This window comes from Salmo salar, chromosome ssa15 (genome assembly GCF_905237065.1).
Source record: "Salmo salar chromosome ssa15, Ssal_v3.1, whole genome shotgun sequence".
In the NCBI taxonomy this organism is placed as follows: Eukaryota; Metazoa; Chordata; class Actinopteri; order Salmoniformes; family Salmonidae; genus Salmo; species Salmo salar.
Genome location: NC_059456.1, coordinates 110,170,936 through 110,192,410, shown reverse-complemented (window position 1 = coordinate 110,192,410; position 21,475 = coordinate 110,170,936). Strand labels below are relative to the sequence as shown.

Here is a 21,475-nt window from a genome sequence, read left to right as displayed (position 1 = left end):
AATGCAATGTATACTTTACCTGATCTAATATAAATATTAAGCATTTGTCTGATTGATTAATCTATAGTCCATTCTAGCAGGGGGGCAAAGTCTGCAAGAAGAATGTGCATGACAATCATCGATTTAGTAGTTTAACTTGTGTTGCTGATCATAATTTAACATTCAGTCGAAAGCGCTCCTCTGGTTTTGCTTAGTGCAATCCGGAATCTTTGGGACGGGACGACCCTAAACGTAACCTTAAAACCCATACATTTAACCTAAACTTAACCATAAATTCCTTTCCTAACCATAACCGTTTTACATTTCAACTTCAATATGGTAGATATGATACGTTCCAAAGATCCCCAGTAGCAACGACCGTCCGACGTTTCATGCCAAGGCAGAGGGCGTCACATGTATTCTTGGTAGTTAGAGTCTTTTACCCTAACATTCCAGGCACCTTTAGAGAAAAATGTGAGCTTGTTTAACTACATTTCCCTATAGTTCCCTCGGCGTCATCACCGCTCTCCGCCTTCCCTCCCACTTTTGTTGGTCCGTGAGGAAGTCGCAAGATGGCTGACATCGCTTGAAAGTATGTCCCCTTCCTCAACATGAAGTCGTGAGTGTGGAAGAAAGCGAGGGAGGCACCATCGGCCGTTTGTTTTTATTAACTTTTTTTTTTTTTCCTGCAGTTAATTTCTCCAAACATCCATTTCATTTCGCGTCGTCTCTGTCCCAGAGTTGTCTTTGAGAGTTGACGCGTCAAGTCACGCCGGGGACCCAGCTAGCTAAATTAGCCAGCTAGCTACAGCGGTTAACGTTAGCCAGCGAGATAGCTGGTTAGCTAGCTAACTAAATTATATTTTGATATCTCATCGGCCAGCTAACTAGCACGTCTCATTAATTTGAAATTGTCTAACGGTTCTAATATCAATATACTGTCAGATTAAGAATTACTCGACCGTCATGTTCGCTAACTAATGCGCAACGTTTCTTCGTGTGAATCAGGATTATAATTTTTGAGTAAATCATACCATTACTATAGTTAGCCACTAGCCATCATCAGTTATCAACATTTCATGTGTTATTACCTAGCTGGCTAGCTAGTTAGAGGGGTAGTTAAACTTTAGCCGGAGAATTAGACTAGCTGGCTTTGCTGGCAGTTGACCAAAATACTGCTAGGGATGGACACACAATTGTACACACACGACCAAATATAGAAGATTGGCTTTGCACATTAACTAGTTAGCTAACAAAGTTAGCTAGCTTTCTTACTTGCTGTTAGGAAGTGCACCTCTCGGCCTGGCCAACTAGCGTACTAGGCTAGTTAGCCTTTGCAGGGTTGGTCACTCGTATCAGAGTTGAGGGTGGCAGTAGCAAGGTGCAGCAACAGTCGTTCAGTCACTCACACAGAGAGATACGTTAGCTAGCTGCCAGGTTCTAGCTAGCTACAGTCTCGACCCTCACATCAGCGATCACCACGGCGTTCCGAACGTACCCGGAGCCCCCCTCCCCTGGCCAGACCCACCGGCTCAACAACACCGGGATGGGTGTGCAGGGCTTCCAGGAGTATCTTGAGAAACGGTGTCCCGGGGCAGCTGTCCCCGTGGACCTCCTCAAACTAGCCCGTACACCGGGTCGCCAGCCCCCGCACCACCACCCCCATCACCCCGGCCCTCTGCCCCCTCCACCACCGGCCCGGATACTCATCGATGCTGACTCCGGCCTGCAGCGGCTGTACGGCGGCTACCAGACGGACTGGGTGTGCGGCGGGGAGTGGAACGCCATGCTGGGATACCTGTCCGCTCTGTCCCAGGCCTGTCTGTACCAGGGCGGGCTGGAGCTGGTCGTGGTTTTCAACGGGACCCTGGGGAAGGAACGGTGGCCGGAGTGGGCACGCCGGGCCCAGGGGCAACGCCAGACGGCCCAGCTCATCGTTAACCACGTCGGCAGTAAGGCTACCCCGCCTCCCCGCGCCTGGTTCCTGCCTCCAGCCTGCCTCAGCCACTGTGTCCGCCTCGCCATGTTCCGCTTCAGAGTGCGGGTGAGTAAAGAGCAGTAGCTGCTACCCCCATTCATAGAGGCTATCTACCTTTAGCACCTGTTGATGAAGCCTCTTCTTCCTGGGGGTCTTCTGTTAAAAGCCCAGATGCTTGCTCTCTAGACGTCAATACGCATCACTTACGATACAGTTTTGGAAACGTAAGGAAAGTAAGTCAAATCAAATTGTATCGGTCACATACATGTGTTTAGCAGATGTTATTGTGGGTGTAGCGAAATGCTTGTCTTTCTAGCTCCAACAGGGCAGTAATATCTAACAAGTAATATCTAACACTTCACAACAATACACCCAAACCTCAAAGTAAAATAATGGAATTAAGGAATATATAAATATTAGGATGAGCAATGTCGGAGTGGTATAGACTAAAATACAATAGAATACAGTATATACATATGAGATGAGTAAAGCAGTATGTAAACATTATTAAAGTGACCAGTGTTCCATTATTAAAGTGGCCAGTGATTTCAAGTCTGTATTTTGGGCAGCAGACTCTAATGCTTCAATCATACCGACAGCATCATGGCATTTTGGTACACCAGAATTACATCAGTTTCCAATGAAACGCTGCGTTTGCCTTGCAGCATTGTGTTGCAGAGGCAGTTGCAGTGCGTTCGGTGTGGTGCAGATGTTGGATTTTCGAATGTACGCGTCAAACTATGAGTAGACGGCTTGACAGAAATGGTTGCAGAAGGTGAATGTTGAACTTTTGTTGCAGACATATCCAGATGATGCTGTCAGTGTGTTCGAGGTATAAGGTGCAGGGTTACGTAACCGGGTGGAAGCTGCCTAGTGATGGTTGTTTAATGAGTCGATGATAAAACGTTGGAAACAGCAGTGTGAGACAACTAAAGCTTACTGCAAATGTTTTATTTTTTGTTACAAGCCGTGTTTCGTTAAAGCCTGTGTAAAGTTAATTTGTTTCAATGTACCGGTAGGCACCTGCGGCTTATAGAATTGTGCGGCTTATTTATGTTCAAAATATATTTATTTTTTTAATTCGGTGGGTGCGGCTTATATTCAGGTGCGCTTAATAGTCCGGAAATTACGGTATGTGAAAGAAATAGGTTTTGATTATGTTTTACTGGTAATGGGGACCTACGTAAATGCCAACAAAATAACTTTTTGGTCAGTGTGTGTGTAAAAACTATTTAACCTCTATGGGCTAGGCGGGACGTAATCGTCCCACCTACGTAACAGCCAGTGTAATCCAGTGGCGCGATTTTCAAATACCTTAAAAATCCTATTACTTCAATTTCTCAAACATATGACTATTTTACAGCTATTTAAAGACAAGACTCTCGTTAATCTAACCACACTGTCCGATTTCAAAAAGGCTTTACAACGAAAGCAAAACATTAGATTATGTCAGCAGAGTACCCAGCCAGAAATAATCAGACACCCATTTTTCAAGCTAGCATATAATGTCACCAAAACCCAGAAGACAGCTAAATGCAGCACTAACCTTTGATGATCTTCATCAGATGACAACCCTAGGACATTATGTTATACAATACATGCATGTTTTGTTCAATCAAGTTCATATTTATATCAAAAAACAGCTTTTTACATTAGCATGTGACGTTCAGAACTAGCATTCCCCCGCAAACTTGCGGGGAATTTACTAACAATTTACTAAATTACTCACGATAAACGTTCACAAAAAGCATAACAATTATTTTAAGAATTATAGATACAGAACTCGTCTATGCACTCGATATGTCCGATTTTAAAATAGCTTTTTGGTGAAAGCACATTTTGCAATATTCTAAGTACATAGCCCAGCCATCACGGGCTAGCTATTTAGACACCCGGCAAGTTTAGCCTTTACCAAAATCAGATTTACTATAACAAAAATGTTATTACCTTTGTTGTCTTCGTCAGAATGCACTCCCAGGACTTCTACTTCAATAACAAATGTTGGTTTGGTCCCAAATAATCCATCGTTATATCCGAATAGCGGCGTTTTGTTCGTGCGTTCCAGAAACTATCCGAAATGGTAAATCAGGGTCGTGCGCATGGCGCAATTCGTGGCAAAAAAATTCTAAATATTACATTACCGTACTTCCAAGCATGTCAACCGCTGTTTAAAATCAATTTTTATGCAATTTATCTCGTAAAAAGCGATAATATTCCGACCGGGAATCTCCTTTTCGGTAAACGGAGGAAAAATCACAAAGACGGGGGCGGCCAGTGCACGCGCCTAAGCCCACAGTCCCTTGATCGGCCACTTGAGAAAGGCGATAATGTGTTTCAGCCTGGGGCTGGAATGACGACATTCAGGTTTTTCCAGGGCTCTGAGAGCCTATTGGAGCCGTGGGAAGTGTCACGTTACCGCAGAGATCCTTTGTAATGGAATGAGATGTCAAAGAAAGACAATAAATGGTCAGACAGGCCACTTCCTGTAAAGGAATCTCTCAGGTTTTGACCTGCCATTTGAGTTCTGTTATACTCACAGACACCATTCAAACAGTTTTAGAAACTTTTGAGTGTTTTCTATCCAAAGCCAATAATTATATGCATATTCTAGTTACTGGGCAGGAGTAGTAACCAGATTAAATCGGGTACGTTTTTTTATCCAGCCGTGTCAATACTGCCCCCTAGCCCTAACAGGTTATCTGTACTAGAATGCTTAAAAAGCCGCAAAATATATAAATATCGGTATCAGGTTTTTTGGCTAGGAAAATATCATATCGGTATCGTGCAAAAGTTCCATATCGGTGCATCCCTAGTTTTAGGTGACAAGCCAAATTTCTTCAGCCTCCTGAGGTTGAAGAGGTGCTGTTGCGCCTTCTTCACCACACTGTCTGTGGGTGGACCATTTCAGATCGTCAGTGATGTGTACACCAAGGAACTTGAAGCTTTCCACCTTCTCCACTGCGGTCCCATTGATGTGGATTGGGGCGTGCTCTCTCTGCTGTTTCCTGAAGTCCACGATCATCTCCTTTGTTTTGTTGACATTGAGTGAGAGGTTATTTTCCTGGCACCACACTCCCAGAGCCCTCACCTCCTCCCTGTAGGCCGTCTCGTCATTGTTGGTAGTCAGGCCTACTACTGTTGTCATCTGCAAAGTTGATGATTGAGTTGGAGGTGTGCATGGCCACGCAGTCATGGGTGAACAGGGAGTACAGGAGGGGGCTGAGAACGCACCCTTGTGGGGCCCCAGTGTTGAGGATCAGCGAAGTGGTGTTTCCTACTTTCACCACCTGGGGGCGGCCCATCAGGAAGTCCAGGACCCAGTTGCACAGGGCGGGGTTCAGACCCAGGGCCCCGAGCTTAATGATGAGCTTGGAGGGTACTATGGTGATGAATGCTGAGCTATTGTCAATGAACAGCATTCTTACATAGGTATTCTTCTTGTCCAGATGGGATAGGGCAGTGTGCAGTGCAATTGCGTTGTCTGTGGATCTATTGGGGCGGTAAGCAAATTGGAGTGGGTCTAGGGTGTCAGGTAAGGTGGAGGTGATATGATCCTTGACTAGCCTCTCAAAGCACTTCATGATGACAGGAGTGAGTGCTACGGGTCGATAGTCATTTAGTTCAGTTACCTTCGCTTTCTTGGGAACAGGAACAATGGTGGACGTCTTGAAGCATGTGGAGACAGCAGACTGGGATAGGGAGAGAATGAGTATGTCCTTAAACACTCCAGCCAGCTGTTCCGCGCATGCTCTGACGACGCGGAAAGGGATGCCACCTGGGCCGGCAGCCTTGCGAGGGTTAACACGCTTAAATGTCTTACTCATGTCGGCCACGGAGAAGGAGCGGGTCGCTTCGGTGGCAGTGTGTTATCCTCAAAGCAGGCGAAGGTGTTTAAATTGTCCAGGTGTCCGCAATGTAGCTGGTTTTCCCTTTGTAATTCGTGATTGTCTGATGACCCTGCCACATAGGTTTCGTGTCTGAGCTGTTGAATTGCAACTCCACTTTCTCTCTACACTGATGTTTAGCTTGTTTGACTGCCTTACGGAGGGATTAACTACACTGTTTGTATTCGGCCATATTCCCAGTCACCTTGCTATGGTTAAATGTGGTGGTTCGTGCTTTCAGTTTTGTGTGAATGCTCCCATCTATCCACGGTTTCTGGTTAGGGTAGGTTTTAATAGTCACGGTGGGTACAACATCTCCTATACACTTCCTCATTAACTCAGTATGAACATGAAGGTTTCATTGTTTCCCGACTTCCATCAACACGTCTCCTTTGTCACTAGGGGCAATACAGTCCTAGACCACTGTTGCTCTACCCACAAGCAGACAGTGGCAAGAATAAGTATGTGAACCCTTTGGAAATACCTGGATTCCTGCATAAATTGGTCATACAATTTGATCTGATCTTCATCTAGGTCACAACAATAGACACAGTGTGCTTAAACTAATAAAACACAATTATTTAATTTTTCTTGTCTATATTGAGTACATAATTTAAACATTCACAGTGCAGGGTGGGAGAAGTATATGAACCCCTGTATTTAATAACTGATTGACCCTTTTTTGGCAGCAATAACCTCAACCAAACGTTTTCTGTAGTTGCGGATCAGACCTGCACAACGGTCAGGAGGAATTTTGGACCATTCCTCTTTACAAAACTGTTTCAGTTTAGCAATTTCTTGGGATGTCTGGTGTGAACTGCTCTCTTGAGGTCAGGCCACAGCATCTGAATCGGGTTGAGGTCAGGACTCTGACTGGGCCACTCCAGAAGGTGTATTTTCTTCTGTTGAAGCCATTCTGTTGTTGATTTACTTCTGTGTTTTGGGTCGTTGTCCTGTTGCATCACCCAACTTCTGTTGAGCTTTAATTGGAGGACAGAGAGCCTTACGTTCTCCTGCAAAATGTCTTGATAAACTTGGGAATTAATTTTTATGTCGGTGATAGCAAGTTGTCCAGGCCCTGAGGCAACAATACAGCCACATACCATGATGCTCCCTCCACCATACTTTACAGTTGGGATGAGGTTTTGATGTTGGTGTGCTGTGCCTTTTTCTCCACACATAGTGTTGTGTTTTCCTTCCAAACAACTCAACTGTAGTTTCATCTGTCCACATAATATTTTGCCAGTAGTGCTGTGGAACATCCAGGTGCTCTTTTGTAAACTTCAGACTTGCAGCAATGTTTTTTTTGGACAGCAGTGGCTTCTTCCGTGGTGTCCTCCCATGAACACCCTTCCTGTTTAGTGTTTTACGTATCGTAGACTCGCCAACAGAGATGTTAGCATGTTCTAGAGATTTCTGTAAGTCTTTAGCTGCCAGGATTCTTCTTAACCTCATTGAGCATTCTGCGCTGTGCTCTTGCAGTCATCTTTGCAGGATGGCCACTCCTAGGGAGAGGAGCAACAGTGTTGAACTTTCTCCGTTTATAGACAATGTGTCTTACCGTGGACTGATGAACATCAAGGCTTTTAGAGATACTTTTGTAACCCTTTCCAGCTTTATGCAAGTCAACAATTGTTAATCTTAGGTCTTCTGTGATCTCTTTTGTTCGAGGCATGGTTCACATCAGGCAATGCTTCATGTGAATAGCAAACTCAAATTTTGTGAGTGTTTTTTATAGGGCAGGGCAGCTCTAACCAACATCTCCAATCTCGTCTCATTGGTTGGACTCCAGGTTAGCTGATTCCTGACTCCAATTAGCTTTTGGAGAAGTCATTAGCCTAGGGGTTCACATACCTTTTCCAAACTACACTGTGAATGTTTAAATGATGTATTCAATATAGACAAGAAAAATACAATTTCTGTTATTAGTTTAAGCACAATATATTTGTGTATTGTTGTGACTTAGATGAAGATCAGATCAAATTTTATGACCAATTTATGCAGATATCCAGGTAATTCCAAAGGGTTCACATACTTTATCTTGCCACTGTATAATGGCCTCCCTCTTCCCCCCCTCCGGCAAATCAGATCATGACTCTATACTCCTGTTTCCTGTCTACAAGCAGAAGCTCAAACAGGAAGTACCCGTGATGCACTCTGTTGAGAAATGGTCATCCGAATCGGAAGCTATGCTACAAGACTGCTTTGCTTGCGCTGACTGGAATATGTTCCCGGGACTCTGCCGATAGCATAGACGAGCAAACCACCTCGGTGACCAGTTTCATTAGGAAATGCATCGGCGAAGTTGTCCCCACAGTGTAGTTTCCCTGCTTCCTTAATCAAAAGCCCTGGATTAAACAGAGGCTGGTGCTAAACTAAAAGACAAAGCTATCGCAGACAACTGTGAGGCTACGACAAGGAGCCCCCGCTGACCCAAGGGACTGGGTGATCTCGCTCTGAGGCTGACGTGGGTAAGGTTTTTAATCAGGTCAACACTCGTAAGGCCGCGTGGCCGGATGTTATTCCAGGGCGCGTTCTCAGAGCATGCAAAAAACAGCTGCCAGGCATGTTCACTATCATTCCATCTGTAATTACCACACATCTCAAGCTAGTCATAATTTCTGTTCCCAGGAACTCTAAGGCTACCTGGCAGAATGACTACTGCCCTGTAGCACTCACATCTGTCGTCATGAAGTGCTTTGAAAGGCTGGTTATGGCGCACATACACTCAATCATCCCAAAATCGAAATCAAATTAAATGTTATTGGTCGCATGCACATATTTAGCAGATTTGTATTTATTATGGATCCCCATTACTTCCTGTCAAGGCAGCAGCTACTCTTCCTGGGGTTTATTATGGATACCCATTAGTTCCTGTCAAGGCAGCAGCTACTCTTCCTGGGGTTTATTATGGATCCCCATTAGTTCCTGCCAAGGCAGCAGCTACTCTTCCTGGTGTTTATTATGGATCCCCATTAGTTCCTGCCAAGGCAGCAGCTACTCTTCCTGGTGTTTATTATGGATCCCCATTAGATCCTGCCAAGGCAGCAGCTACTCTTCCTGGTGTTTATTATGGATCCCCATTAGTTCCTGTCAAGGCAGCAGCTACTCTTCCTGGGGTTTATTATGGATCCCCATTAGTTCCTGCCAAGGCAGCAGCTACTCTTCCTGGGGTTTATTATGGATCCCCATTACTTCCTGCCAAGGCAGCAGCTACTCTTCCTGGGGTTTATTATGGATCCCCATTAGTTCCTGCCAAGGCAGCAGCTACTCTTCCTGGGGTTTATTATGGATCCCCATTAGTTCCTGCCAAGGCAGCAGCTACTCTTCCTGGGGTTTATTATGGATCCCCATTAGTTCCTGCCAAGGCAGCAGCTACTCTTCCTGGGGTTTATTATGGATCCCCATTAGTTACTGCCAAGGCAGCAGCTACTCTTCCTGGTGGTTATTATGGATCCCCATTAGTTCCTGCCAAGGCAGCAGCTACTCTTCCTGGGGTTTATTATGGATCCCCATTATTCCTGTCAAGGCAGCAGCTACTCTTCCTGGTGGTTATTATGGATCCCCATTAGTTCCTGCCAAGGCAGCAGCTACTCTTCCTGGGGTTTATTATGGATCCCCATTAGTTCCTGCAAGGCAGCAGCTACTCTTCCTGGGGTTTATTATGGATCCCCATTAGTTCCTGTCAAGGCAGCAGCTACTCTTCCTGGGGTTTATTATGGATCCCCATTAGTTCCTGCCAAGGCAGCAGCTACTCTTCCTGGTGTTTATTATGGATCCCCATTAGATCCTGCCACGGCAGCAGCTACTCTTCCTGGGGTTTATTATGGATCCCCATTAGTTCCTGTCAAGGCAGCAGCTACTCTTCCTGGGGTTTATTATGGATCCCCATTAGTTCCTGCCAAGGCAGCAGCTACTCTTCCTGGGGTTTATTATGGATCCCCATTAGTTCCTGTCAAGGCAGCAGCTACTCTTCCTGGGGTTTATTATGGATCCCCATTAGTTCCTGCCAAGGCAGCAGCTACTCTTCCTGGGGTTTATTATGGATCCCCATTAGTTCCTGCCAAGGCAGCAGCTACTCTTCCTGGGGTTTATTATGGATCCCCATTAGTTCCTGCCAAGGCAGCAGCTACTCTTCCTGGGGTTTATTATGGATCCCCATTAGTTCCTGCCAAGGCAGCAGCTACTCTTCCTGGTGTTTATTATGGATCCCCATTAGTTCCTGCCAAGGCAGCAGCTACTCTTCCTGGGGTTTATTATGGATCCCCATTATTCCTGTCAAGGCAGCAGCTACTCTTCCTGGTGTTTATTATGGATCCCCATTAGTTCCTGTCAAGGCAGCAGCTACTCTTCCTGGGGTTTATTATGGATCCCCATTAGTTCCTGCCAAGGCAGCAGCTACTCTTCCTGGGGTTTATTATGGATCCCCATTAGTTCCTGCCAAGGCAGCAGCTACTCTTCCTGGGGTTTATTATGGATCCCCATTAGTTCCTGCCAAGGCAGCAGCTTCTCTTCCTGGGGTTTATTATGGATACCCATTAGTTCCTGCCAAGGCAGCAGCTTCTCTTCCTGGGGTTTATTATGGATCCCCATTAGTTCCTGTCAAGGCAGCAGCTACTCTTCCTGGGGTTTATTATGGATACCCATTAGTTCCTGTCAAGGCAGCAGCTACTCTTCCTGGGGTTTATTATGGATACCCATTAGTTCCTGCAAGGCAGCAGCTACTCTTCCTGGGGTTTATTATGGATCCCCATTAGTTCCTGTCAAGGCAGCAGCTACTCTTCCTGGGGTTTATTATGGATCCCCATTAGTTCCTGCCAAGGCAGCAGCTACTCTTCCTGGTGTTTATTATGGATCCCCATTAGATCCTGCCACGGCAGCAGCTACTCTTCCTGGGGTTTATTATGGATCCCCATTAGTTCCTGTCAAGGCAGCAGCTACTCTTCCTGGGGTTTATTATGGATCCCCATTACTTCCTGCCAAGGCAGCAGCTACTCTTCCTGGGGTTTATTATGGATCCCCATTAGTTCCTGTCAAGGCAGCAGCTACTCTTCCTGGGGTTTATTATGGATCCCCATTAGTTCCTGCCAAGGCAGCAGCTACTCTTCCTGGGGTTTATTATGGATCCCCATTAGTTCCTGCCAAGGCAGCAGCTACTCTTCCTGGTGTTTATTATGGATCCCCATTAGTTCCTGCCAAGGCAGCAGCTACTCTTCCTGGTGTTTATTATGGATCCCCATTAGTTCCTGCCAAGGCAGCAGCTACTCTTCCTGGGGTTTATTATGGATCCCCATTAGTTCCTGCCAAGGCAGCAGCTACTCTTCCTGGGGTTTATTATGGATCCCCATTAGTTCCTGTCAAGGCAGCAGCTACTCTTCCTGGTGTTTATTATGGATCCCCATTAGTTCCTGTCAAGGCAGCAGCTACTCTTCCTGGGGTTTATTATGGATCCCCATTAGTTCCTGCCAAGGCAGCAGCTACTCTTCCTGGGGTTTATTATGGATCCCCATTAGTTCCTGCCAAGGCAGCAGCTACTCTTCCTGGGGTTTATTATGGATCCCCATTAGTTCCTGCCAAGGCAGCAGCTTCTCTTCCTGGGGTTTATTATGGATCCCCATTAGTTCCTGCCAAGGCAGCAGCTTCTCTTCCTGGGGTTTATTATGGATCCCCATTAGTTCCTGTCAAGGCAGCAGCTACTCTTCCTGGGGTTTATTATGGATCCCCATTAGTTCCTGCCAAGGCAGCAGCTACTCTTCCTGGGGTTTATTATGGATCCCCATTAGTTCCTGCCAAGGCAGCAGCTACTCTTCCTGGGGTTTATTATGGATCCCCATTAGTTCCTGCCAAGGCAGCAGCTACTCTTCCTGGGGTTTATTATGGATCCCCATTAGATCCTGCCAAGGCAGCAGCTACTCTTCCTGGGGTTTATTATGGATCCCCATTAGTTCCTGCCAAGGCAGCAGCTACTCTTCCTGGGGTTTATTATGGATCCCCATTAGTTCCTGCCAAGGCAGCAGCTACTCTTCCTGGGGTTTATTATGGATCCCCATTAGTTCCTGCCAAGGCGGCAGCTACTCTTCCTGGGGTTTATTATGGATCCCCATTAGTTCCTGCCAAGGCAGCAGCTACTCTTCCTGGGGTTTATTATGGATCCCCATTAGTTCCTGCCAAGGCAGCAGCTACTCTTCCTGGGGTTTATTATGGATCCCCATTAGTTCCTGCCAAGGCAGCAGCTACTCTTCCTGGGGTTTATTATGGATCCCCATTAGTTCCTGCCAAGGCAGCAGCTACTCTTCCTGGGGTTTATTATGGATCCCCATTAGTTCCTGCCAAGGCAGAAGCTATTCTTCCCGGAGTCCAGCAAAATTAAGCAAGTTTATACATGTTAAAAACATTACAATACATTAAGTGTGTGCCCTCAGGCCCCAACTCCACTACTACCACATACAGTACAAAATCCATGTGTGTATAGTGCGTATGTTATCATGTGTGTGTGTCTCTTCACAGTCAACGCTGTTCCATAAGGTGTATTTTTATCTGTTTTTTTAATCTAATTTTACCTCTTGCATCAGTTACCTGATGTGGAATAGAGTTCCATGTAGTCATGGCTCTATGTAGTACTGTGCTCCTCCCATAGTCTGTTCTGGACTTGGGGACTGTGAAGAGACGTCTTGTGGGGTATGCATGGGGGCCCGAGCTGTGTGCCAGGAGTTTAAACAGACAGCTCGGTGCATTCAACATGTAAATACCTCTCATAAATACAAGTAGTAATGAAGTCAATCTCTCCTCCACTTTGAGCCATGAGAGATTGACATGTATATCATTAATGTTAGCTCTCCGTGTACTTTTAAAGGACCAGCCGTGCTGCCCTGTTCTGAGACAATTGCAATATTCCTAAATCCCTCTTTGTGTCACCTGACCACACAACTGAACAGTAGTCCAGGTGAGACGAAACTAGGGCCTGTAGGTCCTGCCTTGTTGATAGTGTTGTTAAGAAGGTAGAAACTAGGGCCTGTAGGACCTGCCTTGTTGATAGTGTTGTTAAGGAGGTAGAAACTAGGGCCTGTAGGACCTGCCTTGTTGATAGTGTTGTTAAGGAGGTAGAAACTAGGGCCTGTAGGACCTGCCTTGTTGATAGTGGTGTTAAGGAGGTAGAGCAGCGCTTTATTATGGACAGACTTCTCCCCATCTTAGCTACTGTTGTATCAATATGTTTTGACCATGACTGTTTACAATCCAGGGTTACTCCAAGCAGTTTATTCACCTCAACTTGCTCAATTTCAACATTATTCATTACAATATTCAGTTGAGGTTTAGGGTTTAGTGAATGATTTGTCCCTTATACAATGCTTTTTGTCTTTGAAATATTTAAGACAAACTTATTCCTTGCCACCCATTCTGAAACTAACGGCAGCTCTTTGTTAAGTGTTGCAGTCATTTCAGTTCCTGTGGTAGCTGACATGTACAGTGTTGAGTCATCCGCATACATAGACACTCTGGCTTAACTCAAAGCCAGCGGCGTGTCGTTAGTAAAGATTGAAAAAAGTAAAGGGCCTAAACAGCTGCCCTGGGGAATTCCTGATTCTACATGGATTATGTTGGAGAGGCTTCCATTAAAGAACACCCTCTGTGTTCTGTTAGACAGGTAACTCTTTATCCACATCATTTGTGTAAGTGCTGTGCTTGTTGAAGCACCACTACTCCACTGGATAGGGCTGATGGAAAGACAGCAATCACACACATGAGGTTAAACTAAAGGATAAGCAGTCCATAAACCCACATAATAAGCCTGTAGGTCCCAATTATAAGAATCCAAAAACACAACCATTAAGCATTTCCCAATCTGAATGTACAACTATTACTTCCCATTGCAAAAAACACTTCACATTTAGCACACAAGGTAACTGTTGACCTGACAGTGTTTCAAAACAGTCATATCACTAAAAATATAAAATTCCCTGTTTATGCTACAAAACCAATTTTATAAAAGGTTTTAAAAATAGGTTATATTTGACTTAATGTTCCGTGACGTACACTAAAACATTGTTGGCAGAATAGGTGGATGTAGTTCAAAGCATGATTAATATAATTCACCAATACATTTCTTGGTAGTCCAGAACATATTGCTATCAGGTTGTGAATCCCAGCTGGCCTGGTATACTGTTTCCTGTTGGTAGTCCAGAACATATTGCTATCAGGTTATGAATCCCAGCTGGCCTGGTATACTGTTTCCTGTTGGTAGTCCAGAACATATTGCTATCAGGTTATGAATCCCAGCTGGCCTGGTATACTGTTTCCTGTTGGTAGTCCAGAACATATTGCTATCAGGTTATGAATCCCAGCTGGCCTGGTATACTGTTTCCTGTTGGTAGTCCAGAACATATTGCTATCAGGTTATGAATCCCAGCTGGCCTGGTATACTGTTTCCTGTTGGTAGTCCAGAACATATTGCTATCAGGTTATGAATCCCAGCTGGCCTGGTATACTGTTTCCTGTTGGTAGTCCAGAACATATTGTTATCAGGTTATGAATCCCAGCTGGCCTGGTATACTGTTTCCTGTTGGTAGTCCAGAACATATTGCTATCAGGTTATGAATCCCAGCTGGCCTGGTATACTGTTTCCTGTTGGTAGTCCAGAACATATTGCTATCAGGTTATGAATCCCAGCTGGCCTGGTATACTGTTTCCTGTTGGTAGTCCAGAACATATTGCTATCAGGTTATGAATCCCAGCTGGCCTGGTATACTGTTTCCTGTTGGTAGTCCAGAACATATTGCTATCAGGTTATGAATCCCAGCTGGCCTGGTATACTGTTTCCTGTTGGTAGTCCAGAACATATTGTTATCAGGTTGTGAATCCCAGCTGGCCTGGTATACTGTTTCCTGTTGGTAGTCCAGAACATATTGCTATCAGGTTATGAATCCCAGCTGGCCTGGTATACTGTTTCCTGCCTCCATTCAGGATGAACTGTTTAAGTTTCAATGACTCAATATTCTGGACCAAAACTGACGATTGTAACTAAGCCTGGGATTGTCAATACAATCAAACTAGCAATGATCACAAGTCAGTCATAATGTGGCTAATAGGCTAGCGTATCTATGTACAGTGCATTCGGAAAGTATTCAGACCCCTTCCCTTTTTCCACATTTTGTTACGTTACAGCCTTATTCTAAAATTGATGAGGGGGAAAAAATTAATTTAATCAATCTACACACAATACCCCTTAATGACATCACAATACCCCATAATGACATCACAATACCCCATAATGACATCACAATACCCCATAATGACATCACAATACCCCATAATGACATCACAATACCCCATAATGACAGAGCGAAAACAGGTTTTTAGGAATGTTTGCAAATGCATAAGTATAGAGACCCTTTACCTTGAGACTCCAAATTGAGCTCAGGTGCTTCCTGTTTCCATTGATCATCCTTGGTGTTTCTACAACTTGATTGGAGTCCACCTGTGGTAAATTATTTGGACATTATTTGGAACGGCCATGAGGTCGAAGGAATTGTCCATAGTGCTTCTTAAATGGAAGAAGTTTGGAACCACCAATACTCTTCCTAGAGCTGGCCGCCCGGCCAAACTGAGCAATTGGGGGAGAAGGGCCTTGGTCAGGGAGGTGACCATGAACCCGATGGTCATTCTGACAGAGCTCCAGAGTTCCTCTGTGGAGATGGGAGAACCTTCCAGATGTCAACCATCTCTGCAGCACTCCACCAATCAGGCCTTTTATTGAGGAGTGGCCAGACAGAAGCCACTCCTCAGTAAAAGGCACATGACAGCCGCTTGGAGTTTGCCAAAAGGCACCTAAAGGACTAAGTCCATGAGAAACAACATTCTCTGTGCTGAAGAAATACATTTTTAACTCTTTGGACTGAATGCCAAGCATCACGTCTGGAGGAAACCTGGCACCATCCCTTCAAGCAGGGAGTGGGAGACTAGTCAGGATCGAGGCAAAGATGAACGTACAGAGAGATCCTTGATGAAAACCGTCTCCAGAGCGCTCAGGACCTCAGACTGGGGCGAAGGTTCCCCTCCAACAGGACCGCGACCCACACAGCCAAGACAACGCAGGAGTGGCTTCGGGACAAGTCTCTGAATGTCCTTGAGTGGCCCAGCAAGAGACCGGACTTGAACCCGATCGAACATCTCTGGAGAGACCTGAAAATAGCTGTGCAGCAACGCCCCCCATCCAACCTGACAGAGCTTGAGAGGATCTGCAGAGAAGAATGGGAGAAACTCCCCCAATGCAGGTGTGCCAAGCTTGTAGTGTCATACCCAAGAAGACTCGAGGCTGTAATCACTGCCGAAGGTGCTGAAGGGTCTGAATACTTATGTAAATGTGATATTTCATTTTTTGGATTTGTAATAAATTAGCAAAAAATTCTAAACCTCTTTTTCTTTGTCATTATGGGGTATTGTGTGTAGATTGATAAAAAAAAATGTAATCCATTATAGAATTAAGTCTAACGTAACAAAATGTAGAAAAAGTCAAGGGGACTGAACTTTCCTGTCCAGCAGTAGTTAAATAGGATTGTCCTTGACTATATACTGTATTTACATATGCAATTAAAGCATTCTGTAAACATTGAAGTCACCATCGTTCCATGTCTATGTACAGCAGCTCTAAGGTGCGTGGTAGAGTAATGGTATTTTCCCCAAAAAGTACCATCTTTGTCCCCATGTGCAGTTGCAAACCGTAGTCTGGCTTTTTTATGGCGGTTTTGGAGCAGTGGCTTCTTCCTTGCTGAGCGGCCTTTCAGGTTATGTCGATATAGGACTTTGTTTACTGTGGATATAGATAGTTTTGTACCTGTTTCCTCCAGCATCTTCACAAGGTCCTTTGCTGTTGTTCTGGGATTGATTTGCACTTTTCGCACCAAAGTATGTTCATCTCTAGGAGACAGAACACGTCTCCTTCCTGAGCGGTATGACGGCTGCGTGGTCCTATGGTGTTTATACTTGCGTACTATTGTTTGTACAGATAAACGTGGTACCTTCAGGCGTTTGGAAATTGCTCCCAAGGATGAACCAGACTTGTGGAGGTCTACCATGTTTTTCTGAGGTCTTGGCTGATTTGTTTTGATTTTCCCGTGATGTCAAGCAAAGAGGCACTGAGTTTGAAGGTAGGCCTTGAAATACATCCACAGGTACACCTCCAATTGACAAGCATTTCGCTACACTCGCAATAACATCTGCTAACCATGTGTATGTGACAAATAACATTTGATTTGATTTGAAATGATGTTAATTAGCCTATCAGAAGCTTCTAAAGCCATGACATCACTTTCTGGAATTCTCCAAGCTGTTTAAAGGCCCAGTCAACTTAGTGTATGTAAACTTCTGACCCACTGGAATTGTGATACAGTGAATTATAATTGAAATAATCTGTCTGTAAACAATTGTTGGAAAAATTACTTGTCATGCACATAGTAGATGTCTTAACCGACTTGCCAAAACTATAGTTTGTTAACAAGGAATTTGTGGAGTGGTTGAAAAAAAAGTTTTAATGACTCCAACCTAAGTGTATGTAAACTTCCTACTTCAACTGTAGCTACTGACCCTGTATATAGCTACTGACCCTGTATATAGCTACTGACCCTGTATATAGCTACTGTCCCTGTATATAGCTACTGTCCCTGTATATAGCCACTGACCCTGTATATAGCTACTGACCCTGTATATAGCTACTGTCCCTGTATATAGCTACTGACCCTGTATATAGCTACTGACCCTGTATATAGCTACTGACCCTGTATATAGCTACTGACCCTGTATATAGCTACTGACCCTGTATATAGCTACTGACCCTGTATATAGCTACTGTCCCTGTATATAGCTACTGACCCTGTATATAGCTACTGACCCTGTATATAGCTACTGACCCTGTATATAGCTACTGACCCTGTATATAGCCACTGACCCTGGAACTGACCCTGTATATAGCTACTGACCCTGTATATAGCTACTGACCCTGTATATAGCTACTGACCCTGTATATAGCTACTGACCCTGTATATAGCTACTGACCCTGTATATAGCTACTGACCCTGTATATAGCTACTGTCCCTGTATATAGCTACTGACCCTGTATATAGCTACTGACCCTGTATATAGCTACTGATCCTGTATATAGCTACTGACCCTGTATATAGCTACTGACCCTGGAACTGACCCTGTATATAGCTACTGACCCTGTATATAGCTACTGTCCCTGTATATAGCTACTGTCCCTGTAAATGGCTACTGACCCTGTATATAGCTACTGTCCCTGTATATAGCTACTGTCCCTGTATATAGCTACTGTCCCTGTATATAGCTACTGTCCCTGTATATAGCTACTGACCCTGTATATAGCTACTGACCCTGTATATAGCTACTGACCCTGTATATAGCTACTGAGGCTGTAACTGACCCTGTATATAGCTACTGAGGCTGTAACTGACCCTGTATATAGCTACTGACCCTGTATATAGCTACTGTCCCTGTCTATAGCTACTGTCCCTGTCTATAGCTACTGTCCCTGTATATAGCTACTGTCCCTGTATATAGCTACTGTCCCTGTATATAGATACTGTCCCTGTATATAGCTACTGACCTTGTATATAGCTACTGACCCTGTATATAGCTACTGACCCTGTATATAGATACTGACCCTGTAACTGACCCTGTATATAGCTACTGACCCTGTATATAGCTACTGACCCTGTATATAGCTACTGACCCTGTCTATAGCTACTGTCCCTGTCTATAGCTACTGACCCTGTATATAGATACTGACCCTGTAACTGACCCTGTATATAGCTACTGACCCTGTATATAGCTACTGACCCTGTCTATAGCTACTGACCCTGTCTATAGCTACTGTCCCTGTCTATAGCTACTGTCCCTGTCTATAGCTACTGACCCTGTCTATAGCTACTGTCCCTGTCTATAGCTACTGTCCCTGTATATAGATACTGTCCCTGTATATAGATACTGTCCCTGTCTATAGCTACTGTCCCTGTATATAGCTACTGACCCTGTCTATAGCTACTGTCCCTGTATATAGATACTGTCCCTGTATATAGCTACTGACCCTGTATATAGCTACTGACCCTGTAACTGACCCTGTATATAGCTACTGACCCTGTATATAGCTACTGACCCTGTATATAGCTACTGACCCTGTATATAGCTACTGACCCTGTATATAGCTACTGTCCCTGTATATAGCTACTGACCCTGTATATAGCTACTGTCCCTGTATATAGCTACTGTCCCTGTATATAGCTACTGTCCCTGTCTATAGCTACTGTCCCTGTATATAGCTACTGACCCTGTATATAGCTACTGACCCTGTATATAGCTACTGACCCTGTATATAGCTACTGTCCCTGTATATAGCTACTGACCCTGTATATAGCTACTGACCCTGTATATAGCTACTGTCCCTGTCTATAGCTACTGTCCCTGTCTATAGCTACTGACCCTGTATATAGATACTGACCCTGTAACTGACCCTGTATATAGCTACTGACCCTGTATATAGCTACTGACCCTGTATATAGCTACTGACCCTGTAACTGACCCTGTATATGTTCTATTTAATTTATTTTTATATTACTGCATTGTTGGGAAAGCGAAAGAAAGACGTTTCAGTGTTCAGTCGTGGCCAAACGTTTTGAGAACGACACAAATATTAATTTCCACAAAGTTTGCTGCTTCAGTGTCTTTAGATATTTTTGTCAGATGTCACTATGGAATACCGAAGTATAATTACAAGCATTTCATAAGTGTCAAAGGCTTTTATTGACAATTACATGAAGTTGATGCAAAGAGTCAATATTTGCAGTGTTGACCCTTCTTTTTCAAGACCTCTGCAATCCGCCCTGGCATGCTGTCAATTAACTTCTGGGCCACATCCTGACTGATGGCAGCCCATTCTTGCATAATCAATGCTTGGAGTTTGTCAGAATTTGTGGGTTTTTGTTTGTCCACCCGCCTCTTGAGGATTGACCACAAGTTCTCAATGGGATTAAGGTCTGGGGAGTTTCTTGGCCATGGACCCAAAATATCAATGTTTTGTTCCCCGAGCCACTTAGTTATCGCTTTTGCCTTATGGCAAGGTGCTCCATCATGCTGGAAAAGGCAATGTTCGTCACCAAACTGTTCCTGGATGGTTGGGCGAAGTTGCTCTCGGAGGATGTGTTGGTACCATTCTTTATTCAAGGCTGTGTTCTTAGGCAAAATTGTGAGTGAGCCCACTCCCTAGGCTGAGAAGCAACCCCACACATGAATGGTCTCAGGATGCTTTACTGTTGGCATGACACAGGACTGGTGGTAGCGCTCACCTTGTCTTCTCCGGACAAGCTTTTTTCCGGATGCGCCCAAACAATCGGAAAGGGGATTCATCAGAGAAAATGACTTTACCCCAGTCCTCAGCAGTCCAATCCCTGTACCTTTTGCAGAATATCAGTCTGTCCCTGATGTTTTTCCTGGAGAGAAGTGGCTTCTTTGCTGCCCTTCTTGACACCAGGCCATCCTGCAAAAGTCTTCGCCTCACTGTGCGTGCAGATGCACTCACACCTGTCTGCTGCCATTCCTGTGCAAGCTCTGTACTGGTGGTGCCCCAATCCTGCAGCTGAATCAACTTTAGGAGACAGTCCTGGTGCTTGCTGGACTTTCTTGGGTGCCCTGAAGGCTTCTTCACAACAATTGAACCGCTCTCCTTGAAGTTCTTGATGATCCGATAAATGGTTGATTTTAGGTGCCAGCTTACTGGCAGCAATATCCTTGCCTGTTAAGCCCTTTTTGTGCAATGCAATGATGACGGCACGTGTTTCCTTGCAGGTAACCATGGTTGACAGAGGAAGAACAATGATTCCAAGCACCACCCTCCTTTTGAAGCTTCCAGTCTGTTATTCAAACTCAATCAGCATGACAGAGTGATCTCCAGCCTTGTCCCCGTCAACACTCACACCTGTGTTAACGAGAGAATCACTGACATGTCAGCTGGTCCTTTTGTGGCAGGGCTGAAATGCAGTGGAAATGTTTTTGGGGGATTCAGTTCATTTACATGGCAAAGAGGGACTTTGCAATTAATTGCAATTCATCTGATCACTCTTCATAACATTCTGGAGTATATGCAAATTGCCATCATACAAACTGAGGCAGCAGACTTTGTGAAAATTAATATTTGTCATTCTCAAAAGTTTTGTCCACAACTGTACTAGTGCATGTGACAATCTTAAAGCTTTAATGACTGATCTCTTGCATGTCATCACTCACAAAACGTGATGCTCTTAAAATGACCTTGTTGAATTTTCAATGTAATACATTTCAACAGTAGCGCTTTTACACAATGTTACAAACTTAATATTCCGTAAATGACTTTGTAATTTCAATGATAGGTTTTTCGTCTTTACAGGGTTAAATATTAGTTTTATAGAGCACAACGTGCTTCAAAAGCAGCTAGATTTCATCGTCCCAATATTCTATATCTCAATCAATTAAAACATACAGAATATTGGGCCTGAATGAATTCTGTGTTTTAATTGATTGAGATATAGAATTCATACAGGCCCAATATTCTGTATCTCAATCAATTAAAACGCATATACCAGTGCTACCTATG

At 44.4% G+C, this 21,475-nt stretch overlaps 1 pseudogene; it reads left to right on the top strand.

The window, feature by feature from the left end:
- Positions 1–511: 511 nt before the first annotated feature.
- The window catches only part of LOC106573003 (constitutive coactivator of PPAR-gamma-like protein 2), a 76,693-nt pseudogene continuing 55,729 nt past the window's right edge, over positions 512–21,475 (top strand).